Consider the following 23949-nt stretch of genomic DNA (forward strand, 5'->3'; position numbering starts at 1 on the left):
TATTTGATAGTGGCAAACGTTCGGGGACTGGGTGGTGACCATCGTCAAGAATTAGCATAGAAAACCCATAACATTAATTCCTTTCGCGCTGATGTTACAATTGCTTGCCAGTTTGGCCAGTTTCTTCCTGGCCACCGAAATGGCGGCCACAAAACACTGGCGCAACCCTTTTTGGTAGGCGGTGTAGCATCACCACCTGAGCCCCGCCGGACGCGAAAGCCCGGAAGCTCGGGAAAGTTAAGAGTTCGTCTTTACGGCCACTAAAACAACCTCCGCAAACCAGCAAAAATTAATACCTAATAAGAATCAAGTGGACTTAATTTTCAGTTGTTTATTTTTATTTATTGCCGAGAGTTTTCCGAACTGCTGGTACTCGAACGCTGCCGCGCATTCGAACACAGTGAAGGTGACAGTCGGCTCCTCCGTTCCGTACACCGAAGGAGCAAAGGATTAGCGCAAATCTTGTTCCAGACAATTTGAAACGAAAGGATTTCCGCGCCGGATCTGAAGCTCCCGCTTTGTGCACACACACACACACACGCGCGCACGTGTACACAACCGCGCTCCTCCGTAACACTGGTTCTACCGATACTGAATTACGTCTTTTTGTTTGGTTTCACATTCAGCAGCAAACGTTGTGCCTCCCTCCACACATTGCTCGGAAGTAAAACACCATTTTCGACAAAAGAAAAACAACGAAAGTCAAATCCTTGCCGGCCTTCCCGTTTCGCAGAGGCCTTCCCGCCTCGGTTGCCCGTGCGTTCGCCGAGCGTCAAGCGAGAATCGGAGAGTTCGGGGGCACGTTTGACGGTTTCAGTTGCAAAGCGTTTTGTGCCGGTCGCACCAAAATGTTCATCTAAATTTCATTTGATTTAATTTTAATTAGATTTCTATGTTTAACTAGCAAAAGCTACACACACGTACACGGTTCGGTACATAAGAGAGCCGTCTGATGTGTATCACAAAGGCACATCCGATATGGGAAAATTAAGTTCAGTCGAGGCGGCGGGTCGGGGTTGCAGCCGCCAACGCTTGCCAAAACATTCCGAACGAATCCGATCTTTGCCAGTGAAAATTGGAGCCGTTTTTCCGATGGATGGTCCTTAGCTTTCTTCCCTCGCTGTGGAAACGGGCAGGTGAAGCAAGGGGTATGGAAGGCACAACTTTGCTAAACTAATACTGGGGCGGCACTCATTTGTGTCATAATCGACTCGAAGAACGATTAGCTTTTCGGAGGAGAAGCTTTTCACTGAGGTTCCACTCATCTCCTTTGCATGTTCATGGTAGCTAATAAAACAAAAAACAAACTCTTAGCTATTTGACTTGGACCCCAAACTCGCACCCTCTGGCAGTTTTCCCGTGGCCTCCCGTGGCGAACTGACTACCATCGGTCGGTCGGTGGTAAATAATTGCATAGCTAGCTGCTATTGGAATTAAAACTTCTCCGATCACGAATGCACGAATTTGAATAAAACATTAACAGCCTGACTTGCCGCTCACGGAATGTTGATGCTGGGCCATGGATGATTGGATATGTGTTGAAATTGCTATGACCGTGATGCACTTATACATCACTCACACATACACACTCACACTCATACACTCAGTATGAATGAATGAATTTAGAGTAGTACGTTTAGGCTAAAAGTCTGGTCAAATGGTTACGGAAACGAAAGAATCAAAGATGCCAACTCCTAGTTTGAACCTGAAATCCTGTACAAGAGCCACTAGCTGCTTCATTGACTAGTCGGAAAAATCGTAATCCTGCTTTGGCCAAGGTAAATAGAGGCTGTTTACCATTTCGCCATCTGAGAACAACGCGCGGAGTATTGGATTTAATCCATGTACACTGCATACACACATAACGTTCCTCCTTCTGGTTTGGGTTGAATTTTTCCGTCCCTTAGTATCTAGGCGATGAATACACTACCACCACAAATCTCGTGTGTCGTTTAAAGGAACAGGAGCAGCAGACATGCAGATAGTTTGGTTTGCAAGACCTCTTGCTGTTGTCTATTGCGCGACGCCGCATCCAAATGGTTCGTTGTAGGACTATCATTTTGCTCGATTTTCGGGAATTCGTAGATACAACTTTCATCCCCAGCCAGTGCATACCGCTAACCGGCGGGTGAGGGAAGTTGCACACAAACCTCCTTTCAAAATTTATTCTCCCGCATATCAAACTGCAAAATACTACTGCATAGCTATTATTAAGAGATTATAAAATTTTTACAACAATCCGTACCCCTTGGCCCCAACTGGATCGAGAGCTTTACCCTGCTTTGAGGAATCAGGATCATGCCAAGGTGATGGGCATGGACCTTGGCGAGATTTCTGGAATTCTATAAGTTTGTGTTGCAAACACATGCGACCTTTAATATCGATGAGATTGTACTGCTTTAGTGCAAGATTTTAATAAGGACAACGTCATTTTTCACTTGCTTTTGTAAAACTTGTAAAATAGACTTGTATCTTCAAACTGTGACCATTGGTATGCAAGCTACAACAGTTTTCCAAATGACATCGAACACTCAGCCCCATCCGTTCCATATTCATAGCGTATTTATGTTGTTGCATAGGATAATCTTTTATTTCTTACGGATAAAACGAATGAAAAACATCCCGAAAGGACACGAATTTTGGACGCTAGTCCTAAATGCACGCTACCATACCTTGCCAGGCGAACTGTATCTGATATTGCTCGGGGTGTCCTCCTCTCCCAGGTACAATACGCGCGCACACGTGTACTCGTCTTTTAGGGGGAAGGTTAGGTAAATTTTTGCAACCATCCAATCCAAAAACCAAAGCGATAAGCGCCGGCGACCACGTGTGTCCAGCGCAGAAACACGGACACTGGTAAACTCGGTTCAGAAGCGACTGCTGCCCATGAAGAAGCACCGGTGTTCTGCAAATGAATCCATTAGGAATCTGAAAGTGATTATTATAATTTTCGCGAAGGTTTCGGCTCGCCGGTCCACACCGTTCCAGCAGAGCGTGTTCAAGCGCGAGGTTTTCTCGGGTTACCGTCCTGTCCTACCGACAGGACCTCCCTTCCCCCCTGGTATCCTCATGCACCCATCAAAGAAGCGGAACCCAAAGTTACGTTCGCTTAATTATTTAATCAAAGCAAATATATTAGGTGGAAAGATACGGAGTGGATATGTGTGCGCGGACTGACCGGACCCTAGCCATGTTTGCAATGTACGGCGGCGGCACCGTCGTGCGTGGATCCCTTTTGCTTGAATTGGTCCTTTGGTCCAGCGGAAAAGGATCCATGACGATGGTGCCGACCGTGAGTGTTGCAGCCGCAGCACCACCAAGGAAGAAGAAAAAAGTCTCCCGAAGCCGAAAATCGTTTCCCCCAAAAACCCTTTGGTGTAGGGAGTTTTTGGGTATGCCGGGAAATGCAACGATGGGGGTATTGGGCGGATTGTGGAGGGAGAATAGCGAGAATCCTTTTAATATTTTATTACATTTTATTTGTCCGCCCATAATGTACGGCTTAGGTACGCGCCATGCATGAGTTTTGTTTCTTCCATTTTTTTTTTTGTTCATTTACCTCACCTCAACCCTTGATTTTCGCCCGCGCCCGTACCGAGACTTTCCTTTGGGCAAGTATAATTTATGTCCATTTATCGCAAGTCCGTAAAAATCGTAAGTAACCTTTCGTTTGCACACTGGCGGCGAGCGTCCCGGTCGGCGGGGTCCTGTTCGCATTAGACAGTCATGGCCAGGGTATGGGGTCCGCTGCCGATGGGTTCCTATTTCAAACGATAACCCACCTTCACTAAGGTCCCGGCCGCACAAATCCGCCCAAAATGAAAGGATCATGATGATCAAACGTAATGGAAGTTTTTCTTTGATTCCCGAAAAATCTCTTTCGCATTCGTGGCAGGTAGTAGCCGCTGCGCTGGGCTACATGTGTTGAAGCAAGGCCAATTTCGTGCCAATTCCACGCCACGAGAAAAGGGTCCCATGGTCGTCCGTGTGGCACAATCTAGCTACTTCCCATTTCTTTTCCAACGCAAACATGCTTTGCGGCCGAGCTGTTGGAGCGAAGGCGATGGAGAGTCGCAGGGCTGCAGTCAGCGGATCGGCTGTGTTCAAATAAATCAAAAAACACCACACTCGCTGATGCAGCGCCATTAAAAAGCGATTAAAAGCCATCATCTCACGCAGTTCGTCGGTTATCCGGTCGTTCGGGCCTAACTGTGCCTAGTATAAATATTTATTTCCTGCTACCACCACAAGTAACGAAATCATATTAAACGGAAAGGTTTCAGCCTCGGCGGTGTTCTAAACCGCACTCCGGCCCTCGCATGGACTGGATTGAATTTTTAAGGACGAAAGCCGTATGGGTTTCTCGGAATTCCGCGTGTATCGCGAATTCCCCACGGTGCGTCACGATGCGCAATTAAACACAAACGGTGTCGCATATTTTTATAACTAGCTGCTGTTGCTGCCTTTCACTGCAGATATTTTGTCCTTCGTTTTTATTTTTTCCCCCATGCTCAACCTTATTCGTAAAGCAATGTGCTCCGCTACTCCAGGCTGGTCAGGCTGGTGCCATATGAACGCTGATTTCCTTGAACCTGGATCCTTCGCTTCCGGGGCGTTGGCTTTCTTACGCGAGTGGCCTGGGTCCCTGTGCGAAGCGAACCTATGGAGTATCCTTTAAAAACGGTATAAAACACCGAAAAAAGCTGCCCCCTCTCTCTTTTCTTTCTACCGTTGCTAGCGGATGGCTCCTCACAAAGTGACATGAATTATAATAATGTCTTTACCTGACTTAAAACTTCGCTAACTAATGTGTTCAGTTTGAAATTTATATTCCAAATTGTTCGCCACACTACCCTCTACACCGGTCACGATGCTCGGCACCAGTTTGCGATTATTTCTGTCCGCCTTGCGCGAACCCGGTACCGCGAAATCATGCTTTAAGAGTTTGTTACCATAATCTGAGACAAAAAGGAAAAAATAAACTCCATGCACAGGTTTTACTCTTATTCTCTAAGAATGAGAGCACCTCCTATAGTGGCAAGAGTTCGTTACCAGATACAGCTGAAGGCTCAGTTAACGCGTTCAGCCAATGCATAAAGGCCAACATACTAATAATATGCTAATGTAATGAAACAACGGACCAGTATTAGTACGAATGGCACACACACCCATACCGAGATCATGCTCATCGAAAGGACATAGGAGTAATCGTCCTCATCTTTCGTTATCAGCATCACTTCCTCGGCCAAAAACATCATTTCACTCTTCGTTCGACATCACTCTCCACTCACGCGTAAAATGCGGGTGAATAGCATGAAAGCAAAATGAAAGCATTTACTACCACGTGGCCCTTCCACCTGACATCCGGCATCCGCTAAAGCACCGTGTACATGTATCGTTTGGCGCGAGTGAAGAAGCCACCACCAAACATCGATGCCATTGGCAGCATTAAGGCCCATCACCGCGCACCACTGATGGCAACCTCCAGCCAGCCAGCGTTAACCCTTTTGCTCGTGATAATAACGGGTCGTCGAGGTGGCATCTTCACTCCGTCTCCTCACTTCCGGTCCCCCTGTTCTGTGTACTGGCAGGAGTTTTTAATAAATTTTTAAAGGCTTCTCCACTAAGCCTTTGTCACCTTGCCCAAGCCTTTTCGAGCCGGTCGTACCTTTCTACCTTTTCACCGGTCGTGTTTTGACAGATTCAACCATCAACCGAGCGATAATCACCTTCAAAATTCATGCTACGCTTGTTTTCGCTTTTGATAAGTGATAACTACCCCGGCCCCGGCCCGTTCATTCGCTGACACACCCCGTGTCATGTGCGACTCAGGTTTTCCGAACTGTAACTGAAGGTGGAAAGAATTTCTGTCAAGCTTTTGCCATTTTTTACATTCCGCGGAAAGCACGCGTCTTATCTCCACAGGAAAAACCTGTAAAAACTCACGTGAATCGTGTGACCTCCTTCCTTCCTGCTGCTTGCGGCGTCTTACCCTTTTATTTTGTTCTGCAAACGAGAACGCTCACGCATGCAGGAATCTTGTCAGAAAAATGATCAGTTCAGAGGCGACACGTGAAACGTCCTGGCACACGACGCGGGTGGGCATTTTATCAAACACGATACACCTATTCCTTGCCGTTGCCATTGTCGATCCGCCGCGCTGCTGCCACGTAGACAAACAAGGACACTGCGAGAGAAAAATAGGATTCAATTAAAAATCTTCTTCCCGCAGGGTGAAAAGAAGTCATTTGTAAACATGAAATTGTTCTCGCCCTGTTCCATCTGCGATCTCCCTGACGCTGGTGGTAGATGCTGATGCGTGTGTGATGTCGCGTGTATCATATGCGTGGAAAATGTGATTTTGTGGGTTCGGCTCGACACACCGGGTTGGCTTCGGCCGGGTCACCGGGAGTTTGACTGGTAAAAGATCAAAAGAAACGATTCGCGAGACCTTTTCCTTCGGGGCCGTAAACCCATCTCCGCGGGGACGAAGAAACACGACAGGAAACGGGACGGTTGGAAGGTGGGAACTTCAGAACGGCACGACGGAAGCCAAATCTCTAATCTATGATTACCAAACGACAAAACTTTAAATTAAAAATAATGTCACGGATCTGCGAACTCATTTCTTTTCGACTGCGTCGTTCAGGCGCGAATATCGCACAAGATTTTCACCATCATCTGCCCCGGCCTACGATCCCTGCTAGGTGGAAAATTCTTCTAATGTGGGATCAACTGTGCAGCGCGGGATTGGGGTTTAGGTGAGCTGGAAGATGGAAATCATATTCAAATTTTTATCCATCAGTCAAACTTTTTCCTGACTTTTCACATGTGTGTGCGTGTGCGTATATGTAGCTTGTCACCGGCGCGGATTTCAACGGCTAGCTCATACACACGGGACCTCATACTTTTCCAACGCGCGCGCTGTTCCCTCAAGGTGGCCGTTTGGACATGTAAGAAAAAGTGAGTAGGTTTCTTTGAGTTATTTCATCGTTTTTTTCGCTCGCTCTCTCTCTCTCTCTCTCTCTTTTGCCACATCACACCCTTCGCCGTCCCGACCACTCCCTGCCGCCAAGGGACGCTTTCGTGATTCGAAGGATGAAAACCGACAGGAAAACGGGACACGACAAGTTGAAGAACTGGTGGCTTAAAATTCAAAGATAAATGAAACCGGACCGCGCCCGCGACAGCCACACAGGACCCCTTTTCTTCTCCCAGGGCCGCTAATTAAAAATAATATTTTCGTTTAATTATAACAAATAACGGACAGTGGATGTAATACAACGTACGACGCAACCGCAAACCACACCCGCATCCGCACACGTCCACGCGCTTCCTCGGTCCCCGATTCACAAATGGTCATTATAATCGTCCAGAGGATTTAGTCAACCTACTGTGGACTTCTTCCCACACGATGGTTTCGATGTTTGATGCGTTTTCTTAGGCGACTTTCGTCTTCTTCTCTTCCTTGAAGTCGATTTTGGACGAGATATCCTCGCCGGATCGGCCTCCAAAAGTTTAGAGTCCTTCGGGAACGGCCGGAAAGGAGGCGCCATTGACTGACGACGATTGATGACGATTCGTCCGCATACAGTGGTACGCATAAATTAAAACCTTTTGCCAATCTGCTCCACCGAGACCGTATTGCTGGCGAGATTCTAAGATTAACTGCCTGCAATATGTTTTCGGACGTGTTCGCCTTTCTTGTGCGATTTGGAGCGTAATTTTTGTGTCAAAACGTGGAATATGGATATTATTTATTTTGTAAAATGTAAAATGTCAGTGATGAAGGTGCAAGCGATACAAGTGAAAATTGTACGAAATTTGCATGCCATATGTTGGTAAGGCGGAGATTGCATAATTTCCAACGGAGTCTAAGTGCCTTCGGTTATGCTTCTTTGATTTTACGCTTCGTTTACCAAAGTGACGTGTCTTTTAAAGATTACCCCACGATCGAAAGGATTGTGTCCTTTCCCTTATCATTTTATCTTTTTTTTTTTCATCTATTCAGTCACCCTCATGTCACGCAGAGGCTAATTAATTACAATCCATGTGCCGCCTACCACGTTTATGCCTGTTCCCGTTGCCTGAAATGACAAATTCGGGAAAAAGTGACGCTGCAAGCGAACGGTGAGGACTGGGAACCAAAACAATAAAATAAAATCTCCGCGAAAGGGTTCAAACAAGCCGGTTCAAATTGAAAAACATAAAAAATCACATCTTTTTCGAAGGACCGTCACCGAACGGATAAAAAATCGACACCAGCAGCAGAAGTATCGAGCTTGCGACGAAGCGACCAGAGGGACAAAGATGAAACGATAGTATACAAAAAATTATCTCCAAGAAACACGACAAGGAAAAATTACATGCAATTTACACACATAAAACGCGCACGGCAAGGATGACGGCGTCGGTGACGGCCACGGCGGCAAAGATTCGTCCCTCAGCCCTCACTGCGTTGAGGAGAACACAATCCGGAAAATGGCCTTCAGCAATAGTGGTGACCAAAAAAAAGGAAAACAAACAGCCCACTTGTGGGAGAGCCACGTTCACTTGCCGCCGACCCCATAAAGCAAACGCGAAAAGCTGCGTTCACCTTCAATGTCACCCTCGATTCCGGTTCGCACCGATTTGCGTCCAAATTCCGTCGGCTTAAAAAAAAAAGGGGTTCACTATGGGAAGTTTTAGTTGTCCACGAGAATATGTCCTGAATATATACGGGGCGCAGTGCCTTGTACATTGTATGGGATTTGCTCTGTTACTTTCCTTTTTTAACTAGTATTTACAAATTCAACAATTTCTACGAAATGTGATGCGTTCTGTTAAGTTCAGGATTTTAATAAAAAAGGGCATATAGAAATGTGTATGAGTGTGTGTTTGCGTGCGAATTTTAGTTTGAACATTGATAATCCCCGTCGATTTCTGGCTTCTGGGCATCTCACGCAAAGCACCGAGTAGAGGACACGAGTAAAAACCGTTTGTTAATCATGACAGGGAAGCCTAATGGGGAAGCTGAGCGAGCACAGGGCTTCGTGAATACTGTATTTTATGTGCTCATAAAAACTGACCCTATAAAATTGTTCATCTGCGTGCCACCCTTTGAATTACCCCAACCACTACGACCACACGGCCACCGTCCTTCTCCTCCTTGTCGCTCCTGTGAAAAGTGCAATGAGCGAAAGTAGCGAAATTTGAGTGATGAAATCGCACCGGAATCAGTGTTTTAGAGGAACTACCTTTACTGACACGGCGACCCTTGCGGCGATCTCGTTTCTCTCTGCCCCGGCCGCGCTGTTACTCTTAATGCATTTGTTTCATTTTTTTAATCTGCTTCGTAGCCATTTTGAGGGCACCTTGGATGGCTCTTCACTGGGCCCGACGCGCCTCCTGCATCGGTAGCAAGGCGTAAGAGCCGCAACAGGATTCGTGATTTATGGTGATGATCTCAAATCAGCCGAAATCCTGTCCCCAAACCCCGGCACATAGGCGAAATGAGCAAAGCAGGAAGTTTGATCCTGGAGGTGGTTTTGGCGGAGGAGAAAGTGCCCTGAATAAATAAATAATACAAAACCCCGATGAAAGATGTACAAGTTCTTCGGTGGCAACTATTTGGCCGACACGTTCTGTCAACAAAGGGGTACGCCCTAAAATATTGGACAGTTGGTGCGTACCCACATCGTTCGAGCGTACGCGCGGGCCCTTTGTTTCGAGCGCACTGTCTGTCGGCCAAGGCTTTTCTTATTCTATTTAATTTATTATTGTTCATAAAGGACATAAAATCTGTTAAGCGTCGGCACTCGTAAAAACCGGGGCCAATCAAAACTGGAATCAATTTTTTCTGTGTCCTTTCACTGTGACGCTCTTGCTTCTTCGGTTAGCTAATCACTCCTGGCCATGCGGTGTGCATGGCTATCGGGTTGACAACCCTTTTTTCCGGTGGGCCATTACAAGGAAATCCTCCAAAATCAGAGTACCGGGAGGGATTGGATTTTTTTTTTCTGGGTGTGTTTCTCCCCCATCAGGTCGTGCCTATGCATAAGCAAATTCGTGTAATCGACGTCATGAATCTCTTCGGTTTTAGCGTGCTGCATCCACACCGAAAAAGAATGCTGCCCTGGTGGAGTTTGATCCCGGAGGACTTGGAAAAAATTCATCTACAAAGCAAGTGCAGCGCATCCCGACTGCCTCTGTGTCCGCCCAGCACATTAAATCGGCCCGACCGCGCCACCAGATCGGTGGTAATGTTGAATAGGACATGAATAAAAAATGCAACATTGTGAGAAGCCGTACCGGAACGTACACCTTACGCCACGGATCATCCTTCGTTTGCTCTTTCTTTTACCATCCCCGTCACCGTCACCTCTCTCCTCCTGCCTCGCATTCTACGAGTTTGGGCTCACCGCAAAAAAAAACGGGAAGGTCGAGAATGACTTTGAACAAGACCATAAATATGTGAATTTTTGTTAATCCTTTCAGCGGCAATGGGAAGGCGGAGCGAATTGAAGGGCCCGACCAAACCTAGCTAGTATGTGCGTGTGTGTGTATGTGTGCTTCCTCTGTCGTTATTTCGGGAATTTAGATTATTCCAGAATGCAGCTTTGTACTTGTTCGCTATTTTGCCCGTAAGTGGGTACGAAGGAATGAGAGAGGATCCTAACATTCGTGCCTGGACCATCCATATCGTGCCGTCCCTATCCATGCAATCATATTTCAGCGGACTTAGCGCAGCTGATTGATGGAGCTCAAGTGGCCTTTTTCAGCCTCACCCTGCAAATAAACCTTCCTGGTGCACCTTTTTTTCGGGGCCATTTCTGCACATCTATTCTTTCCCGTGGATGAGTTTTTACGATCAACAAGAAGATTATCTTCCAGCACTGGCAGTGAGGGTTTTTAGTGTGAAATGGTCAGAGCAACATCGAGAGTCTTGAAAATAGGACAAAAATGTAATTTTAGGATCTAGGCTGGGGGCTATCTTCCAAATTAGATGAGTTGGCTTATGCTTTACGATAGGCGCTCCTAAGATTTTGTACAAATAATTCAATGAAACATTAATTTAAAAAATTATATTAGAACAGTGCATCAGATGTAATGGGATTTGTTAAGAGATCTTAACCTTATGTCACACAGCAAACATACACTGCGTTCCGCGGACGCTCTCGTAACGTTTAATCATTGAACCGCAAACATAGTTTGTGCGGCATTGTGTAATTTAATATTTTTGCACCTTGCGTTACACTACCTATTTCCCGACCAGGTGTTTAATTTGGAATACGACGATAGTAACCGCTGAAGAGCGCGAAATCCTTTCCGGCGCCTATCGTCTTTGATCGCGTGTGTGATCGTGGTTGGTTTGGTAGCTAGCTGGCGTCGGTAAATATGGTTTTGCTCGCCCAGTCCTCGTTACTATTGCAAAACGTCTATCTATCCGATTTTGCTCCATGCACACCTGGAGACATCACAGCATTTGGGGCTTGGTAGGATATTAATTAAAATATGCCTTCTAACCACCTATCGGAACGCAACACGGCACGACATGAGTATTTGAATGTGCGCTAAATTGTACGCACGGTTGGTATGGTTTTAATTTCGCATCAGTGCAAATAATAAGGAGACAACTAAGTGCACAACCACCACCACCACCACCACCACTGCTGCGGTGACTGGTTGCGTAAAGAAGGAAACGCCTGCCGCGACGAAGAGGTTCAATAAAAATCTAAAATTATTTTTCAAAAATCTCCCCACCACAGCGCACTGTTGCGCGATATCCCTACACACACACACGTAGAATGGACTGCCAGCAAGTACTCTACGCCGTGCAAAAGTCAACCCCTTTAACACTACTTCATTTGACTCTGGCCATCCCTGCTTCGCGCCATCGTACGATGTTGCGCTTTTGAAATGCGGATCCACGGCCCTCCACAGGATAAACTTCTTCTCGGTCGCTGGAATCGTACCGGTAGGAAACGGAAGTAAATGGTCATAAAATTAAAAGAGTTAATAAAACCCTGACTGCAATACTGGAGCCTCTGAGAGTTGGGCAGAGTGGAGAGCTTCTCACTCCCAACCCAAGGAACCACCTGAAACCGACTGACGTACTCCTCGTTCTATCTTAGGATCTTCACAGTGGAGGCAAAACCCTGGAAAGGTTTGGAAATTCCGGTAGCTGAAGCAACCCGGATGCAAGATAAGACAAATTTATTCGTGGTCGAAACAAAAGATGGCCATCTTTCTGGCGGAACTCAAAGTCTCAAAGTACAAAGATTTCTTTCGAGTGTAACGCTTCGCCTCATGTGCTGCCACTCGCCTAAATCGGCGTTAGATTACTTGCTCCTCTTTTTTCGTACCTAGGAATAGAGTCAGATATTTCCGGCTATTCTTGGCGACAATGATAATGCACTTTGTCATTGTTCATTCTAAGATATGCTTCTTGCAGGAGGAACTATGGCTAAGGGGAACCATGATTGATGAAAAGTGCAAGACATTTGTTTTAGCGTTTTTGGGATGTTGTTAACTTCAATTCTCATTTTATGTATTGATCTTCCAGCTGAATGCAAACTTCTGCTGATATTAACTTCAAGGTTAATTTTTACAATATAACACCGCCAATAGCTTCGTAAACCTCGATGTGAAAGAACTACAACATTTCCGCTGCAACTACGTACGCAGTTTGTCCAAAGCGATTTCTCCCTTCAGCCTTAACTTGAACATTACCAGATGGTAGAAGCGCTCGCCAGCAGCAGGTACACAGACTCCCAAACACTATACATCCGTGGGCAGAACTAGCAGCAATAACGATGGTCCCAGATACGTTTGGTAAAACACATTTCCACCCGACCCAAGCAGACGGGTCGGAATCACATTCGTTGACTCGCCGGTTCGCTGGGATGCTGGTTCCCTGTTTCTCGCGGCGCCAAACCGACCAGAAGCTATGAAATTATATGATATTTAATTTACCTCACCGCAAAATAATAATTGCGAAATTTACAATTAATTTAACTAGAAAATTTGCTCCCGACTTTTGCGCTATTCCGGATTGTGACCGGATGCCGCCTGGAACTGCTGCCTGGTTTCGTTCGTTGTTTCATTTCGATCTTCAGGTAATGTGCAAAGAGTAGGAGCTTCCGACTGTAACCTCCCGACTGGACCTGCTCCAACTGTCTCTTGCTGCAACATTCTGACCTGCGTTTTACGGACCAAATGGATGATCTGCTTCGAATGAGCAAACTTGCCAGCGATGAAGATAGGACGGTAAGGGTGGCGAGGAGTGTGTAAAGCGCTTGGTGAAGAAAGCAGTTTTTCGCGAATTCAACCGACCTGTGTCTCCCACTGCCTTACGTCATCCGTGTTGAACGGTGGATGGTGCTGATAGTAGCAACATTCTAGCCCAAAACCCGAACGTCCTTGCTTCCATCCAACCGAAACGATGTATTTATTATGCCGTACAACCACTTCCTCCCGGTTATCATCAAACGGTGGCGCTGGCTTTTTTTTTTTTTGCTACAAGCTTTGCCTTCCTGTTGATGGCTCGCTCATTTTCGAAACATCCTGCATCATCGCACTAGACACTAACTGTGCTCGATGTGCGTCCAGCTCTGCGAGAGGCTAAACTAAACCAGCTAAATAAAGGTCCAACCTTCATTTGGGTCGCTGAAGCAAATGAGAATGAAATATCATATTATTATTATTGCTTGTATTATATTCCTTTTCAACAATTTTCGATGGTGATGATGAAGTTGTTGGAAGCGGAGGATGATGGGTGGTGTGGTACGGTGGAGGCGGTGATGATGACTATGATGGCTTCTTTCCCGCACGGACCGGAAACAAACCCGTTGAAATTATAATTGCGGAAATGCAGGTATCTGCCCCACAACTACTAGCTGGAGAGAAAGATTTTCCCGGGGACAGCAAGGGGAAGAAGAGTCTGTTGCTTTGTCATCCCACTCCCTCGGTTCTACGGCCAGTGCAGGCGCAACGGTTTGGAGCAGTACACAAATGAAGGTACCTCCAAAATGCCACCTCCTTTTCACTGCAATCTGAATATATTTGTACGCAAATTGGCTCCCGGAGGACCTTACTGTGGTGCATGTGCGTTTAAACTGCGTTTTCTTCGACGTTGTTTGGCTTTTTATTTGCCACACAAAAAGAGAGCTGATTGTTCCAATCAAAATCTGCCAGAAAGAAAGGGAAAACCTCTGGAAGACTTCACCGGATCGGAATAGATGCTGATTTACGTTTCCTGGTTCACTTTCCCAATACACCATTCGTTGGGCATGGTGCCGGGGATAGCTTCCATGGACATCTGGACTGTAATCTTGTTTAGAAGAGCATAATTTACTTCCCTTGCTTGCAGTCCGCAACAGCTTCGATAAAGAACTTGGAACCTTACGAGTAAGACAATTGTCATACTCCCATTCACCCACCAACATATTTCTTTGTGCTTCCGCCGTGATCGAGCTGGTCGTATATATTTGTCTCTTATTTTTATCGTCGACCAGTGTTCCTTCCCATTTCTACAAATTTGTCTCATTTTCCGAACGAAACACAAAATCCATTTGATTTTACCTCACCTCGCTCTTGGCCGACGAAACGAAGCTCCGCCAAACTCAAGTAGAGACGGAAAATATAAAATGCAAATTATTAGCCAAACTTTTTACCTTCAATAAATTTCTCTTCCAGCAAGCGAGCACCATCTTACTACCCTCACTGTACTGCAGCACACTGTCTTACACTGCACAGTGGTGACTTCACCTGCCCCGGACCGTGCTCTCACACATTCCGAGCTCTTTTCTGTGATAATACTACCGTATCGAAGGACAAGAATGTCCTGCCTGCCAGCATCCCTTACTCTGACACTTTTTCTCATCCTCCCGTACTGCGCTCGAATGTAGCTATGAATCTTTTGAAACAGTGGGCTACTACTGCACAAGTGGAAATGCTTTTTGAGGAGTCTGAGTGGGAGATTTCCAAAAAAAAGAATGACAAAATTTGGAAATCTTCTGCTCGGTTATCTTCGGTTCAAACAACTACCACCGAAGCTACCAACTACTATAGTTCGTGTTTCTATTCTAGTCGATTTTTGGATGCATCCAAATTCTCAATGGTGGAAAGACTTTTCATTACGATCTTTGCTTCAGAAATGACCGCCATACCTACTTCCAGCCGTCCAGTAAATCATCTCGGTGCCAGGGAATTACCATCCATCCAGGTTGATGAAGGGTGGCTGAGTTCGGTAGCGTAAAAGATTGCATCCTCCGTTCTGCAACACTACAAGGTGAATTTCTGCAGAACGCTGAAAAAAGGACAGGCACAAAAAGCGCAACCGGACAAAAGTTTGATAACAAGTTTTCCTTCTTTATAGCCTAGTGCCTGTTACAAAACATGCGGTATTTAACGCAAAAGCTGTTTCCCGGTGGAAGTTTAGTTAATTGTACTCGCCGCCCAATTTCGTCTAACAGACCTTTTGTTCTGAAACTTTCGCCACTGTTGCGCCCGAAAACAAGGGGTTCATCTTAAAAGACGTAAAGCAGGTTCTTACATTGTGCAATCGTGTGCGGACCAGCAATTGATGTGATTCTCCTATCCATTTGCGTGGCTTCTCACAGATTTTATTAACGAGCTTACGCATTTTAAATATTTTAAGACGATATCAGCCTTAACGATGGTTACTTCGATATGATGTTAATGTCAAAAATCTTTCTTACGAATCAATCGGACTTCCATGGATCATTTTCCATCAGTTGACCAAACTTCTCTTCGGTTATTCGAACTCAGTATGTCCTCGTTAAGAAAGTCTCGTCATTGAAGATTGGACACGGAAAAAGGTGAACTGTAAATATGGTTTACATTTTCTACGATTTCTTCCTTCCCTTTCGAAGGTCGTGATCTTGTAAAACATAGATCGATTGGTTAGTACCGCCTTGAACAGATAGCTTTACGAAATTTATCGCCAAAGCATCAAGTCTATTGCTTCTTGCATGCATTAACGCCCCTACAGCCTTTTTTGTATACTGATGAGAATCGAGCACTAATCCTTTACCGGGAGCACTAAAAACAGGGTGAAAAATGTCAATTTATCGAAATAATAATATCCCTTCGTTTGCACACGCACCTATTATCATTAGTGTTTGCAAGCCAGCAACACGTAAATATCCTTCAATGGCAATGGTTGGCACAACTCTGGTAACCTTGCTCCGTACCCAATCTCTGTGAGCCATTAGTGTGCTGAAAGCAAGTTCTGCAAATTGTCTCACGTACCGCAACACGGAACGCAATCTAATCTCCCAAAAGGAACGGTACGCCAGCGGTACGACGAGGAAATGCTTACGCCATCCGACGACTTTTGGTGACGTTTACTTCAAGCCGTTCTCGCCTGGGCGGTGTTAAGATCGCATTAACTCTTCCTCCCACTGTAACACACCGATCGCTCACCATCCACCCTGGTGCTTTAGAAGGATCCCATCTCTCAAACACCTTGCAAGGAGACCGATTTCTTCCTTTATGGGTAATGGACGGTGCCAGCGAGCGTTTTTTGCAGGGAAACTGGCTCGTCCACAAATAAATATTAGACACCAGAAGCAAAACCCGGACGGCCTATTGCCGCCACACAGGGAGCCTGCAGCTCTCAACCCCTTTTTTCGCTGTGTTTCAATTCCACTTTCCGTCGAAACGGGGTTGTGGTATGGGCCTCCCCGAGGGCATCATTGAGCGCCGCACTGTTGTTGCGAGCGTGCGCTAACAAACGCCATTAACGCAACGATAATGGGGAATATTTTCGGAAAATTTGTAACACCTTCGAATAATTAGATTAATTCTCAACACATATTTGTCATTAGAAGAAATCATCACCACCCTTTGCCCGCCGTTTCGTACGTTTTCTGGTCGATATGGGGCGTTAAGGTGTTTTCCTTCACGCCACAAAATGGATACGGTGTTGCTGCGGGAAGCGGAACGAGCTGCAAGGAATTTTGCATTTTTCTGTTCATAATTTGTGCCTCGGCCGACACACCATCAGTTACAGCATTAGCAGCGGAACAGTAACAACAGCACGGCGCTCAGTGATTAATAAATCAAAACCAGCATAACAAGCCCTCCATTCGCCGCATCACAGGCACAAACACACGGCAACAGTAGCACCAGCAGCAGTGAAGGAAGTGTTACGATGGGAAGCACAGTAAGCAACAGAACTGCTTTTAATTTGTAGGAAAATTTTCAATTGCCAATGGCTTTCCCCGAGTGATTCAAACACCTGACCGCATTTGCAATTTTGGGCCGTTGTGTCTGCAGAAAGAAAGCTTCATTGGAGCGAAAAATTAAAACAAAATCATTTCTTCCCCATTCATCGCTTATACCGACCCGAATTTAACGGCACGGACCGGGTTTGTTGTGGTTGTGGTTCCATCGTTCTATCAACGTTTTCAGTTCCGATAATCTCTGAGTTACAACTTGTGTTCCAGGGCTCTAACAAAAAGTCACAGTTAATTCAATTCTGCGCAATAGGCAAAGAGAAAAAAAAGCAAAACAATGAAAACAACTGCGATTACATCGACAACAACAGTTGTAGGGTTTAAAAGCGACCTTAAATCGAAATTCGATGTCGAAGCAAGAAGTGACCAAGAGTGAAAGTGTCCTGCTGCTTACCACCTCGTTGGACCTCGATTCGTCGTGGAAAGTTTTTCCATCGGAATTCTCGTCCTCGATTGTTTTAGGGATGATGAAATTGTGAATACATTAAATCACAACTCAATTAAAATTGAATACAAATTTTCCCACAAACGGTGGAGTTCTGTGAAATGGAAAATGGATAGAAGAAAAGTGATTTTCCGTCACCATCATGCCCGAACTTGGAGAAGTTTTTGTTTTCGTCCTTTGTTTTCTCTATAATGGCGTAATCAACAGAAATTGATAGGTCGTGTAGAAAAAAAGGTTTTTTTTTTTTTGTTTCAAACAAGCCCACAGCCAGATGAACCGATCTCTTTGGCCAAATTCCCTCATTGCTTCGTTCTATTACACCCGTACCCTCGGGTTGCGGATGGTGAGTTTCTGCATAAATTAAAAATTAATTTAAAAATCAATCATCACAACAGTGCACCACTCTCTGCTGCTACGAATGTCCTCGAGGTCCGTGCCAAACACGAGAAAGCGAAAAAGAAAATCGCAACGGAAGAGATGGAGATGGGGGAAAACACGAAAAAACCTTGGTGAGATAATTAATGTAGTCTACTGCATAACGAAACAACTACGGCATATCTTAAACAAAGCAATGGTAATGAACTGCTGATAGATCTGGTGATAACAGTGATTATTCGATTTCGAATTACCAAGCACCCAGTCTGATTTCATGCAAACCTGTTGTGAATTGCTATGTGAAACCTGGAGTGCGATCACAGACTCCACCGCAGGAGCAGATAATGGGTGACAACTGCAGATGCTCCAAAGCTCCATTAATATTCATGGTCTGCTATCTCAACCTTAAACGTCTCCATTGAAGGGTGACGTATTCTCAGAGTCAACCGGAAGGCTCAGCGCGATTGATTCTGACTCGAAATGTGCGTCAATTAAAAATGTATGCATGTGACGCTGTTTGCATATCGGTCTTGAGTTGCTAATGGTTGTGGTTGTGGGCTGGTAATTTGCTATTCGATCATTATTAAAATACATTGAGTGTGGGTAAGCCATAAATGTATGAAGATGACTGGCACTGAATAATGCATGAATATTCGAAGCATGACCTGGGTGCGTAGATGACATTGTAAACCAAATTAAAACAATCATTGCACAATTGCATTTATTACCGGATGAGATGAAAACACTTGGTGAGGTCTCTAGTATGCGTTTCTATTAACGTTTTATCCGATCTTAATCAAATGTTGTGTCCTCTCGTCAAAAGTCAAACATGTTCCTGTGGATATTTGCTTCAAATATACGAGAAGAGAACATGCTATATATACATACAACACTACTACCAAGACTTGTTCAGATCTCATTCTTCTGGCTATTCCACGCGTCCCATGCTGGTGAGATACCGAACATAACAGAAGACGAATTTTTCAAACAATTGAGATTGTTTTAATGTTGCGTTCATTGCGCATCTTGTTCCCATTACCCATCCACGGTAAGACGCTCGCAGGCCTCTGCCTCAAACGTTATTTTTTCCTCGGTTTTACTCGTCTCGTTTTTGCACGTATCGCTGCTAAAGAGCAACAACACGCGCTCGCTCAAATGTTTGGTGCTCGTGTTTCACGTTAACATTACAAGCAAAGTGCACACCCCCATCGGTAGAATTTTCCTCACGAGATCCTCGCTACTTTGCTATTCTTTTAATCATTCCTTTTTTGTACATTTTTCTTGCTTTCCGGATGGGGGTGTTTGGTTGCTGGTTGCCCGCCAGAAGAAGCCATCGCTACAGGAGCTCGTCTCATTCCACAAGTCATTTAATCTTCAGCTACCCGCGATGCCAAAATGGCTTACCAGTCAGTACGTCACGTTAGTGCTCGTCATTTTTATCTGGAGCATCTTCTTCCACCGATGAATGCTCACAATCACATCGCAGGGGCCACTCAGCCATCAAAGGATTGTTTATACGAAAAAGGATGCGAGGGCTCACTTTACCGAAAACTAAGAAATTTCGTGGAACTTGGGAGGAATTTTTTGCGCAACATTTGTGTGACATTGTAGACAACAAAGTCATTTGTCTTCTTGGAAGAGGCATTCAAATATTCTATCTTGAGGACATTAGCTTCGCACAAGCTAATAAAAATAATCAGTTCACAATACGCAAACAAATGGCATTCGCCACCACCCAGAGCGTCAAGTAGTAGTCGCTAATTGTTGGAAGAAAATTACAATCGCCCATGAGCGGATTTTGCTATTTTTCCCGGACATCAACATTGAACTTGCTTCGAGTACCGAGGAAAAACAAACTTTGTCTCGTTTTCCCGCCTTGCATAAGAATTAACCAGGAAACGAGGAAAGAGTTTAGGTGCCATAAGAATGAAACTTTGTGCGGTAGACAGGTCGAGGTCACGCGCCAGATATTCGGTAAAACAGAAACAAGGCTAATGCAGACAATCCCAGGGATCAGTGAATTTTCCCGCTCAATCGAAGGAACTTCGATAAACGACCTACCTCCGCCTTTATCTACACGCACAACTTCGCTGGTTCTGGCTGGCTGGACTGGTGGTCTGGATGGAAACCGCCGCATCAATTGTGTTGCTTACACTAGCAGAAATTATTTGGGATAAAAAATACCCAAACCCACTGGTTGTTGTGCGCTCTCCCGGTTGGCTACACCAACTACCTCCGATAGGGCCCGATCAATGGCGGTGCGGAAAATTATGCTAATATTCGGATGCGGATAGGAAAAGCAAGCAGTTATCTGACGCTTCCGTTGGTCTGTTTTCTTCCTTCGAAGCACGCAGGTTACCATGGCTCATACGATTGATGGTGGTCTGGTTTCGGGGGAAGGAATCCTTTGCCTTCATGGTAGAAGGAGGGACTTCAACGACTTGCTTCTTTCATTAGATACATCCCGTTCGCTTGAAATGGCCTAAAGAAGAATTCGCGCGATAAAAAGTCAACCCCTTCCTGTAGAATTCATTGAATGGTGGTCTGTAACGACAGGCACAAAGTATGAGGCAATGTTTGATAAAACTCCGTGATGGCGGCGGTTTCAAACCAGCAGCGAAAAACGATCAAACTGGGAGTAGTTATAATTTTTATCTTGCTACCAGCACCACCAACTGCTTTGCACAAAAGAATGTCATATGCCTATGGTGAAAAAGGCCAACACACGTGTAATGAAGGACAAGACGCTGCTGTAGATTGTCTCCTTCAAAGCGAGATTTATTTGTGAACATTCTTTTCCTTTTAAAATCCGTTTCAATCCTGCTGGTTTTTACAATGTTTATATTACAAAAGTCCAAATACAAGTGTGGCTCTTCTCTTAGTGCATCAGAAACAGTCATCGCATGATCAGGTCCGGTGTAGCTTCATCCGTCCGTTGGTTTTAATTGAAGACATTAGATTATTTGATCTGTAAAAGTAATTAGTGTGCCCGAAATAATCCAATCATAACAGTAGAAATTAAAATTTACATATTTTAATAAAAATCTCGGATTCGCGCTGACACCGCGAGAGTCACCCATCGCCATCCTGTGTACACACTGCTCGAGTCCGTGTTCGAACCAAGACGCTCCCGTGCTCCACCTAACCTACCTGAACGAGTTGCCAATGTCTTTCACACTCATTAGGGGCATTAGTGCGCACCTCGCTACGCTCGCCACACCGCCGCACCACTACAATCCATCGAAGAGATCTCGTTCGCCTAAGGGCTTATTTCTAACTCACAATCACGCGCTTCAATTGCGCGTTTGCGTAGCGGTGTCAAGGAGCATAAGCACGCACGACGATGCCTCACCATGGAAAGTGGCGCTCATTTCCAATGAGACGCGTTCCTTTCGGGCTCTCAACATTCGACAGCGAATCTTACAAAGTGCTATGTGTAGCTGCAAGAGCAGGCAAATCTTGATACGAAATGAATTTTAATACTTTTTATAAACTTTAGAAATTAACACTTTCTCACTCGCGCACGCACCCATCCTTCCATGGGGTGCGTTCCGGGAGGGAGATACGGCCCTCGAGGGAAGCTGAGTGCTAGAGGTGGCCTCTCCAGAGGATTTGCTTACACCTCTTGCCTCGCATCACGTGGACAATCAATACCACAAGACTTGTTCGCTTTCCCTTGTGTCACCTTCCACGCCGTTAGTGGTACAGTGTGGCACGAGAAAAATGTTCCGGTGGCTTCCTCAAGGTCCGCGTGGAACGTTTGCTGATTGTGCAGTTTGGAATAATTTTCCCATTTTCCAAGGGGTTTTTCCTTTTTTCTCTCTGGATGCTGTGGAAGCTAAACGGGTTAGTAAAGCGCAGGATCTTACCTTTAAGCGTGCCATTCAAATGCGTCCTGGCTTACAACGATGTCTTTTGATGAGTTGAGTATCAAAATGAAGTCAGCGCAAGAATCTGCAACCCATTGAATAGTAGCGCAATAATCAGAAATGCACGACCAATTAACTGAAACTCGTAGAATTCATGTATCGTCCACCGCTTAACAGGAAAAAGGGGTACAGAAAGGATGATCAAACACGAATTTTTAAAACTGCAACTGTGGATTCGCCGCCACAGCCACCGGCAATAACCATCATCGTCGACAAACGCGGATTATCAGCCATCGGATGGCTTCGACGGGAAAGAAATCGGAAGGCGCAAGGACACAGTGGAAAGGACGTTACGTTCTCCAAGCAACAATACCCCAAACCCGTCCAAGCCTCCTCCCTGCCTGACTCTTCGCTTACTGTGTGTGTGTATGTGTGTTTGTGGCTGGTGGGATAATTTTAAATTTTTATTGTCACCGATTTGGTTTCATTACTTTGGTTGCTTGGCTTATCTTCACCAGCGCAGCTCAGTCCGCGCCCGTCATTCGCTAACAGTCGCGCTGTTACCATTATCGACCACAACAACAACTTCCCCTGGGCGGGTTGGCGTGGAAGGTGACTTTTAATGGTGAGCACTATCGACGAACCTGACACGGCTTGTCCTCTTTCCACACCAGAAAGCAGTTCCGAGGGCCGTGTGCCGAAAGTGTTACGTCGAAATTAAAATCGCTGATATTTGCCAGAGCCGCGGATGCTCAGCCCCACTGCTCTCTCCAGCACGGAACGGAACGAATGACGAACAAGATAATAATCGTTCGGCAGTGTTTTTGCTGAAAAATGGTCACGATTATTGCACCGTAATAATGAAAACAGGACGAGAAGGCAGGTGGTTTTCCACTCTCCGCACGGTATTGGTGTTCGAAAAAGGAGTTTGATTAATTTTTTACGATTATTGTTATGATCGCTACCTGGCAAAGCAGCACATCGGTCAGACTGTTTCCTTAATGGCACTCATTTTGCGCTAACGAGTGCGATGCCGCAAACAGCGAAACAGCGAAAGACGTTTGCTTGCTCTTCTGCCTGATTTATTGTCTCTAAGCATGGGTGCTCTTTCAAGAGTTTGCCAATAGCGATTTAATAACACCAGCTCCAATTGTTCTAGCAAAAAAGCGTGTCCGTGTGCAACAGATCGGATAGTTACGTTTAGGAATATCTTAACGACAGCAAAACCAAAACTACCAGCTGTGCTCACCACTCCAACGTACAGGATTTATTTTATCGTAGAATAATATTTTTATTTCGATGTCCTTTTTGCGTGAGCCGCCACTGGTGCTGCAACCAGAACCTTAGCTACGGCGAGCAGTAGCGTATCCACATAAATTAAATCCAACCACAGAAAAGAAAGCGAAGGGACAAGCGTTGCCACTGTTTCTTTGCCAGTCTTTTCTCAACCCGCAACAAATAAAGTTCCAAATCTCGATCCCTTTTTAAGAAACCCGTTAAGAACTTCAGGCAAAAACTTGTGTTCGTCCGGGCTGCGGTAGGCAGTTGCACTGTTACCTAACGTCTATAATACTTTTATAGTTTACATCTTACCTAAACTGTTGGCAAAACGCAGGATAAAGAAAGGTCTCTCCGTCCTCTCGCCCATTGATGGAGGTGTTGGCACACACACGGCGCACCAGAAGGGCGGGTCGCGTTAACCCGGCAGGAACGGAGGACATCCAAGATAGTTATTTGTGCAAACGAAAGCATAAGTACAGCGTAAACCAGATCTAAGGCCAATGATGGTGGCCGAACGGTCCCGGGAAATGCTACCGTACAAAACAACATTCGGCTAAACCCTTCCCAGCTTATGCTGCTGCAGTGGAAAACGGTGAAAAAATCAAGTTAACAAGAAAAATTATACCATCCTTTGGTCCCCTTCAGGGTTTATATTCTTTCATTATGTCCAATTTTTTCATCTGTGGCGTTTCCGGTTCGGTCTCCCACACACACACACACACACACACTCGCGCGC

The 23949-nt window shown here is 45.4% G+C and overlaps 1 protein-coding gene and 1 long non-coding RNA gene across 2 annotated transcripts in view; both read left to right on the plus strand.

Annotated features, from left to right (window-relative positions):
• Nucleotides 1-23949, plus strand: part of LOC118517523 (nuclear pore complex protein Nup88) — a 49535-nt gene that overhangs the window by 16210 nt on the left and 9376 nt on the right. The window lies entirely within an intron of this gene.
• LOC118517552 lies at nt 297-8864 on the plus strand. Its single transcript, XR_004908326.1, has 2 exons — nt 297-6953; nt 7077-8864. It is a non-coding gene; the product is annotated as an uncharacterized LOC118517552 (long non-coding RNA).

Source organism: Anopheles stephensi, chromosome 2 (assembly GCF_013141755.1).
Source record: "Anopheles stephensi strain Indian chromosome 2, UCI_ANSTEP_V1.0, whole genome shotgun sequence".
Classification (NCBI taxonomy): domain Eukaryota; kingdom Metazoa; phylum Arthropoda; class Insecta; order Diptera; family Culicidae; genus Anopheles; species Anopheles stephensi.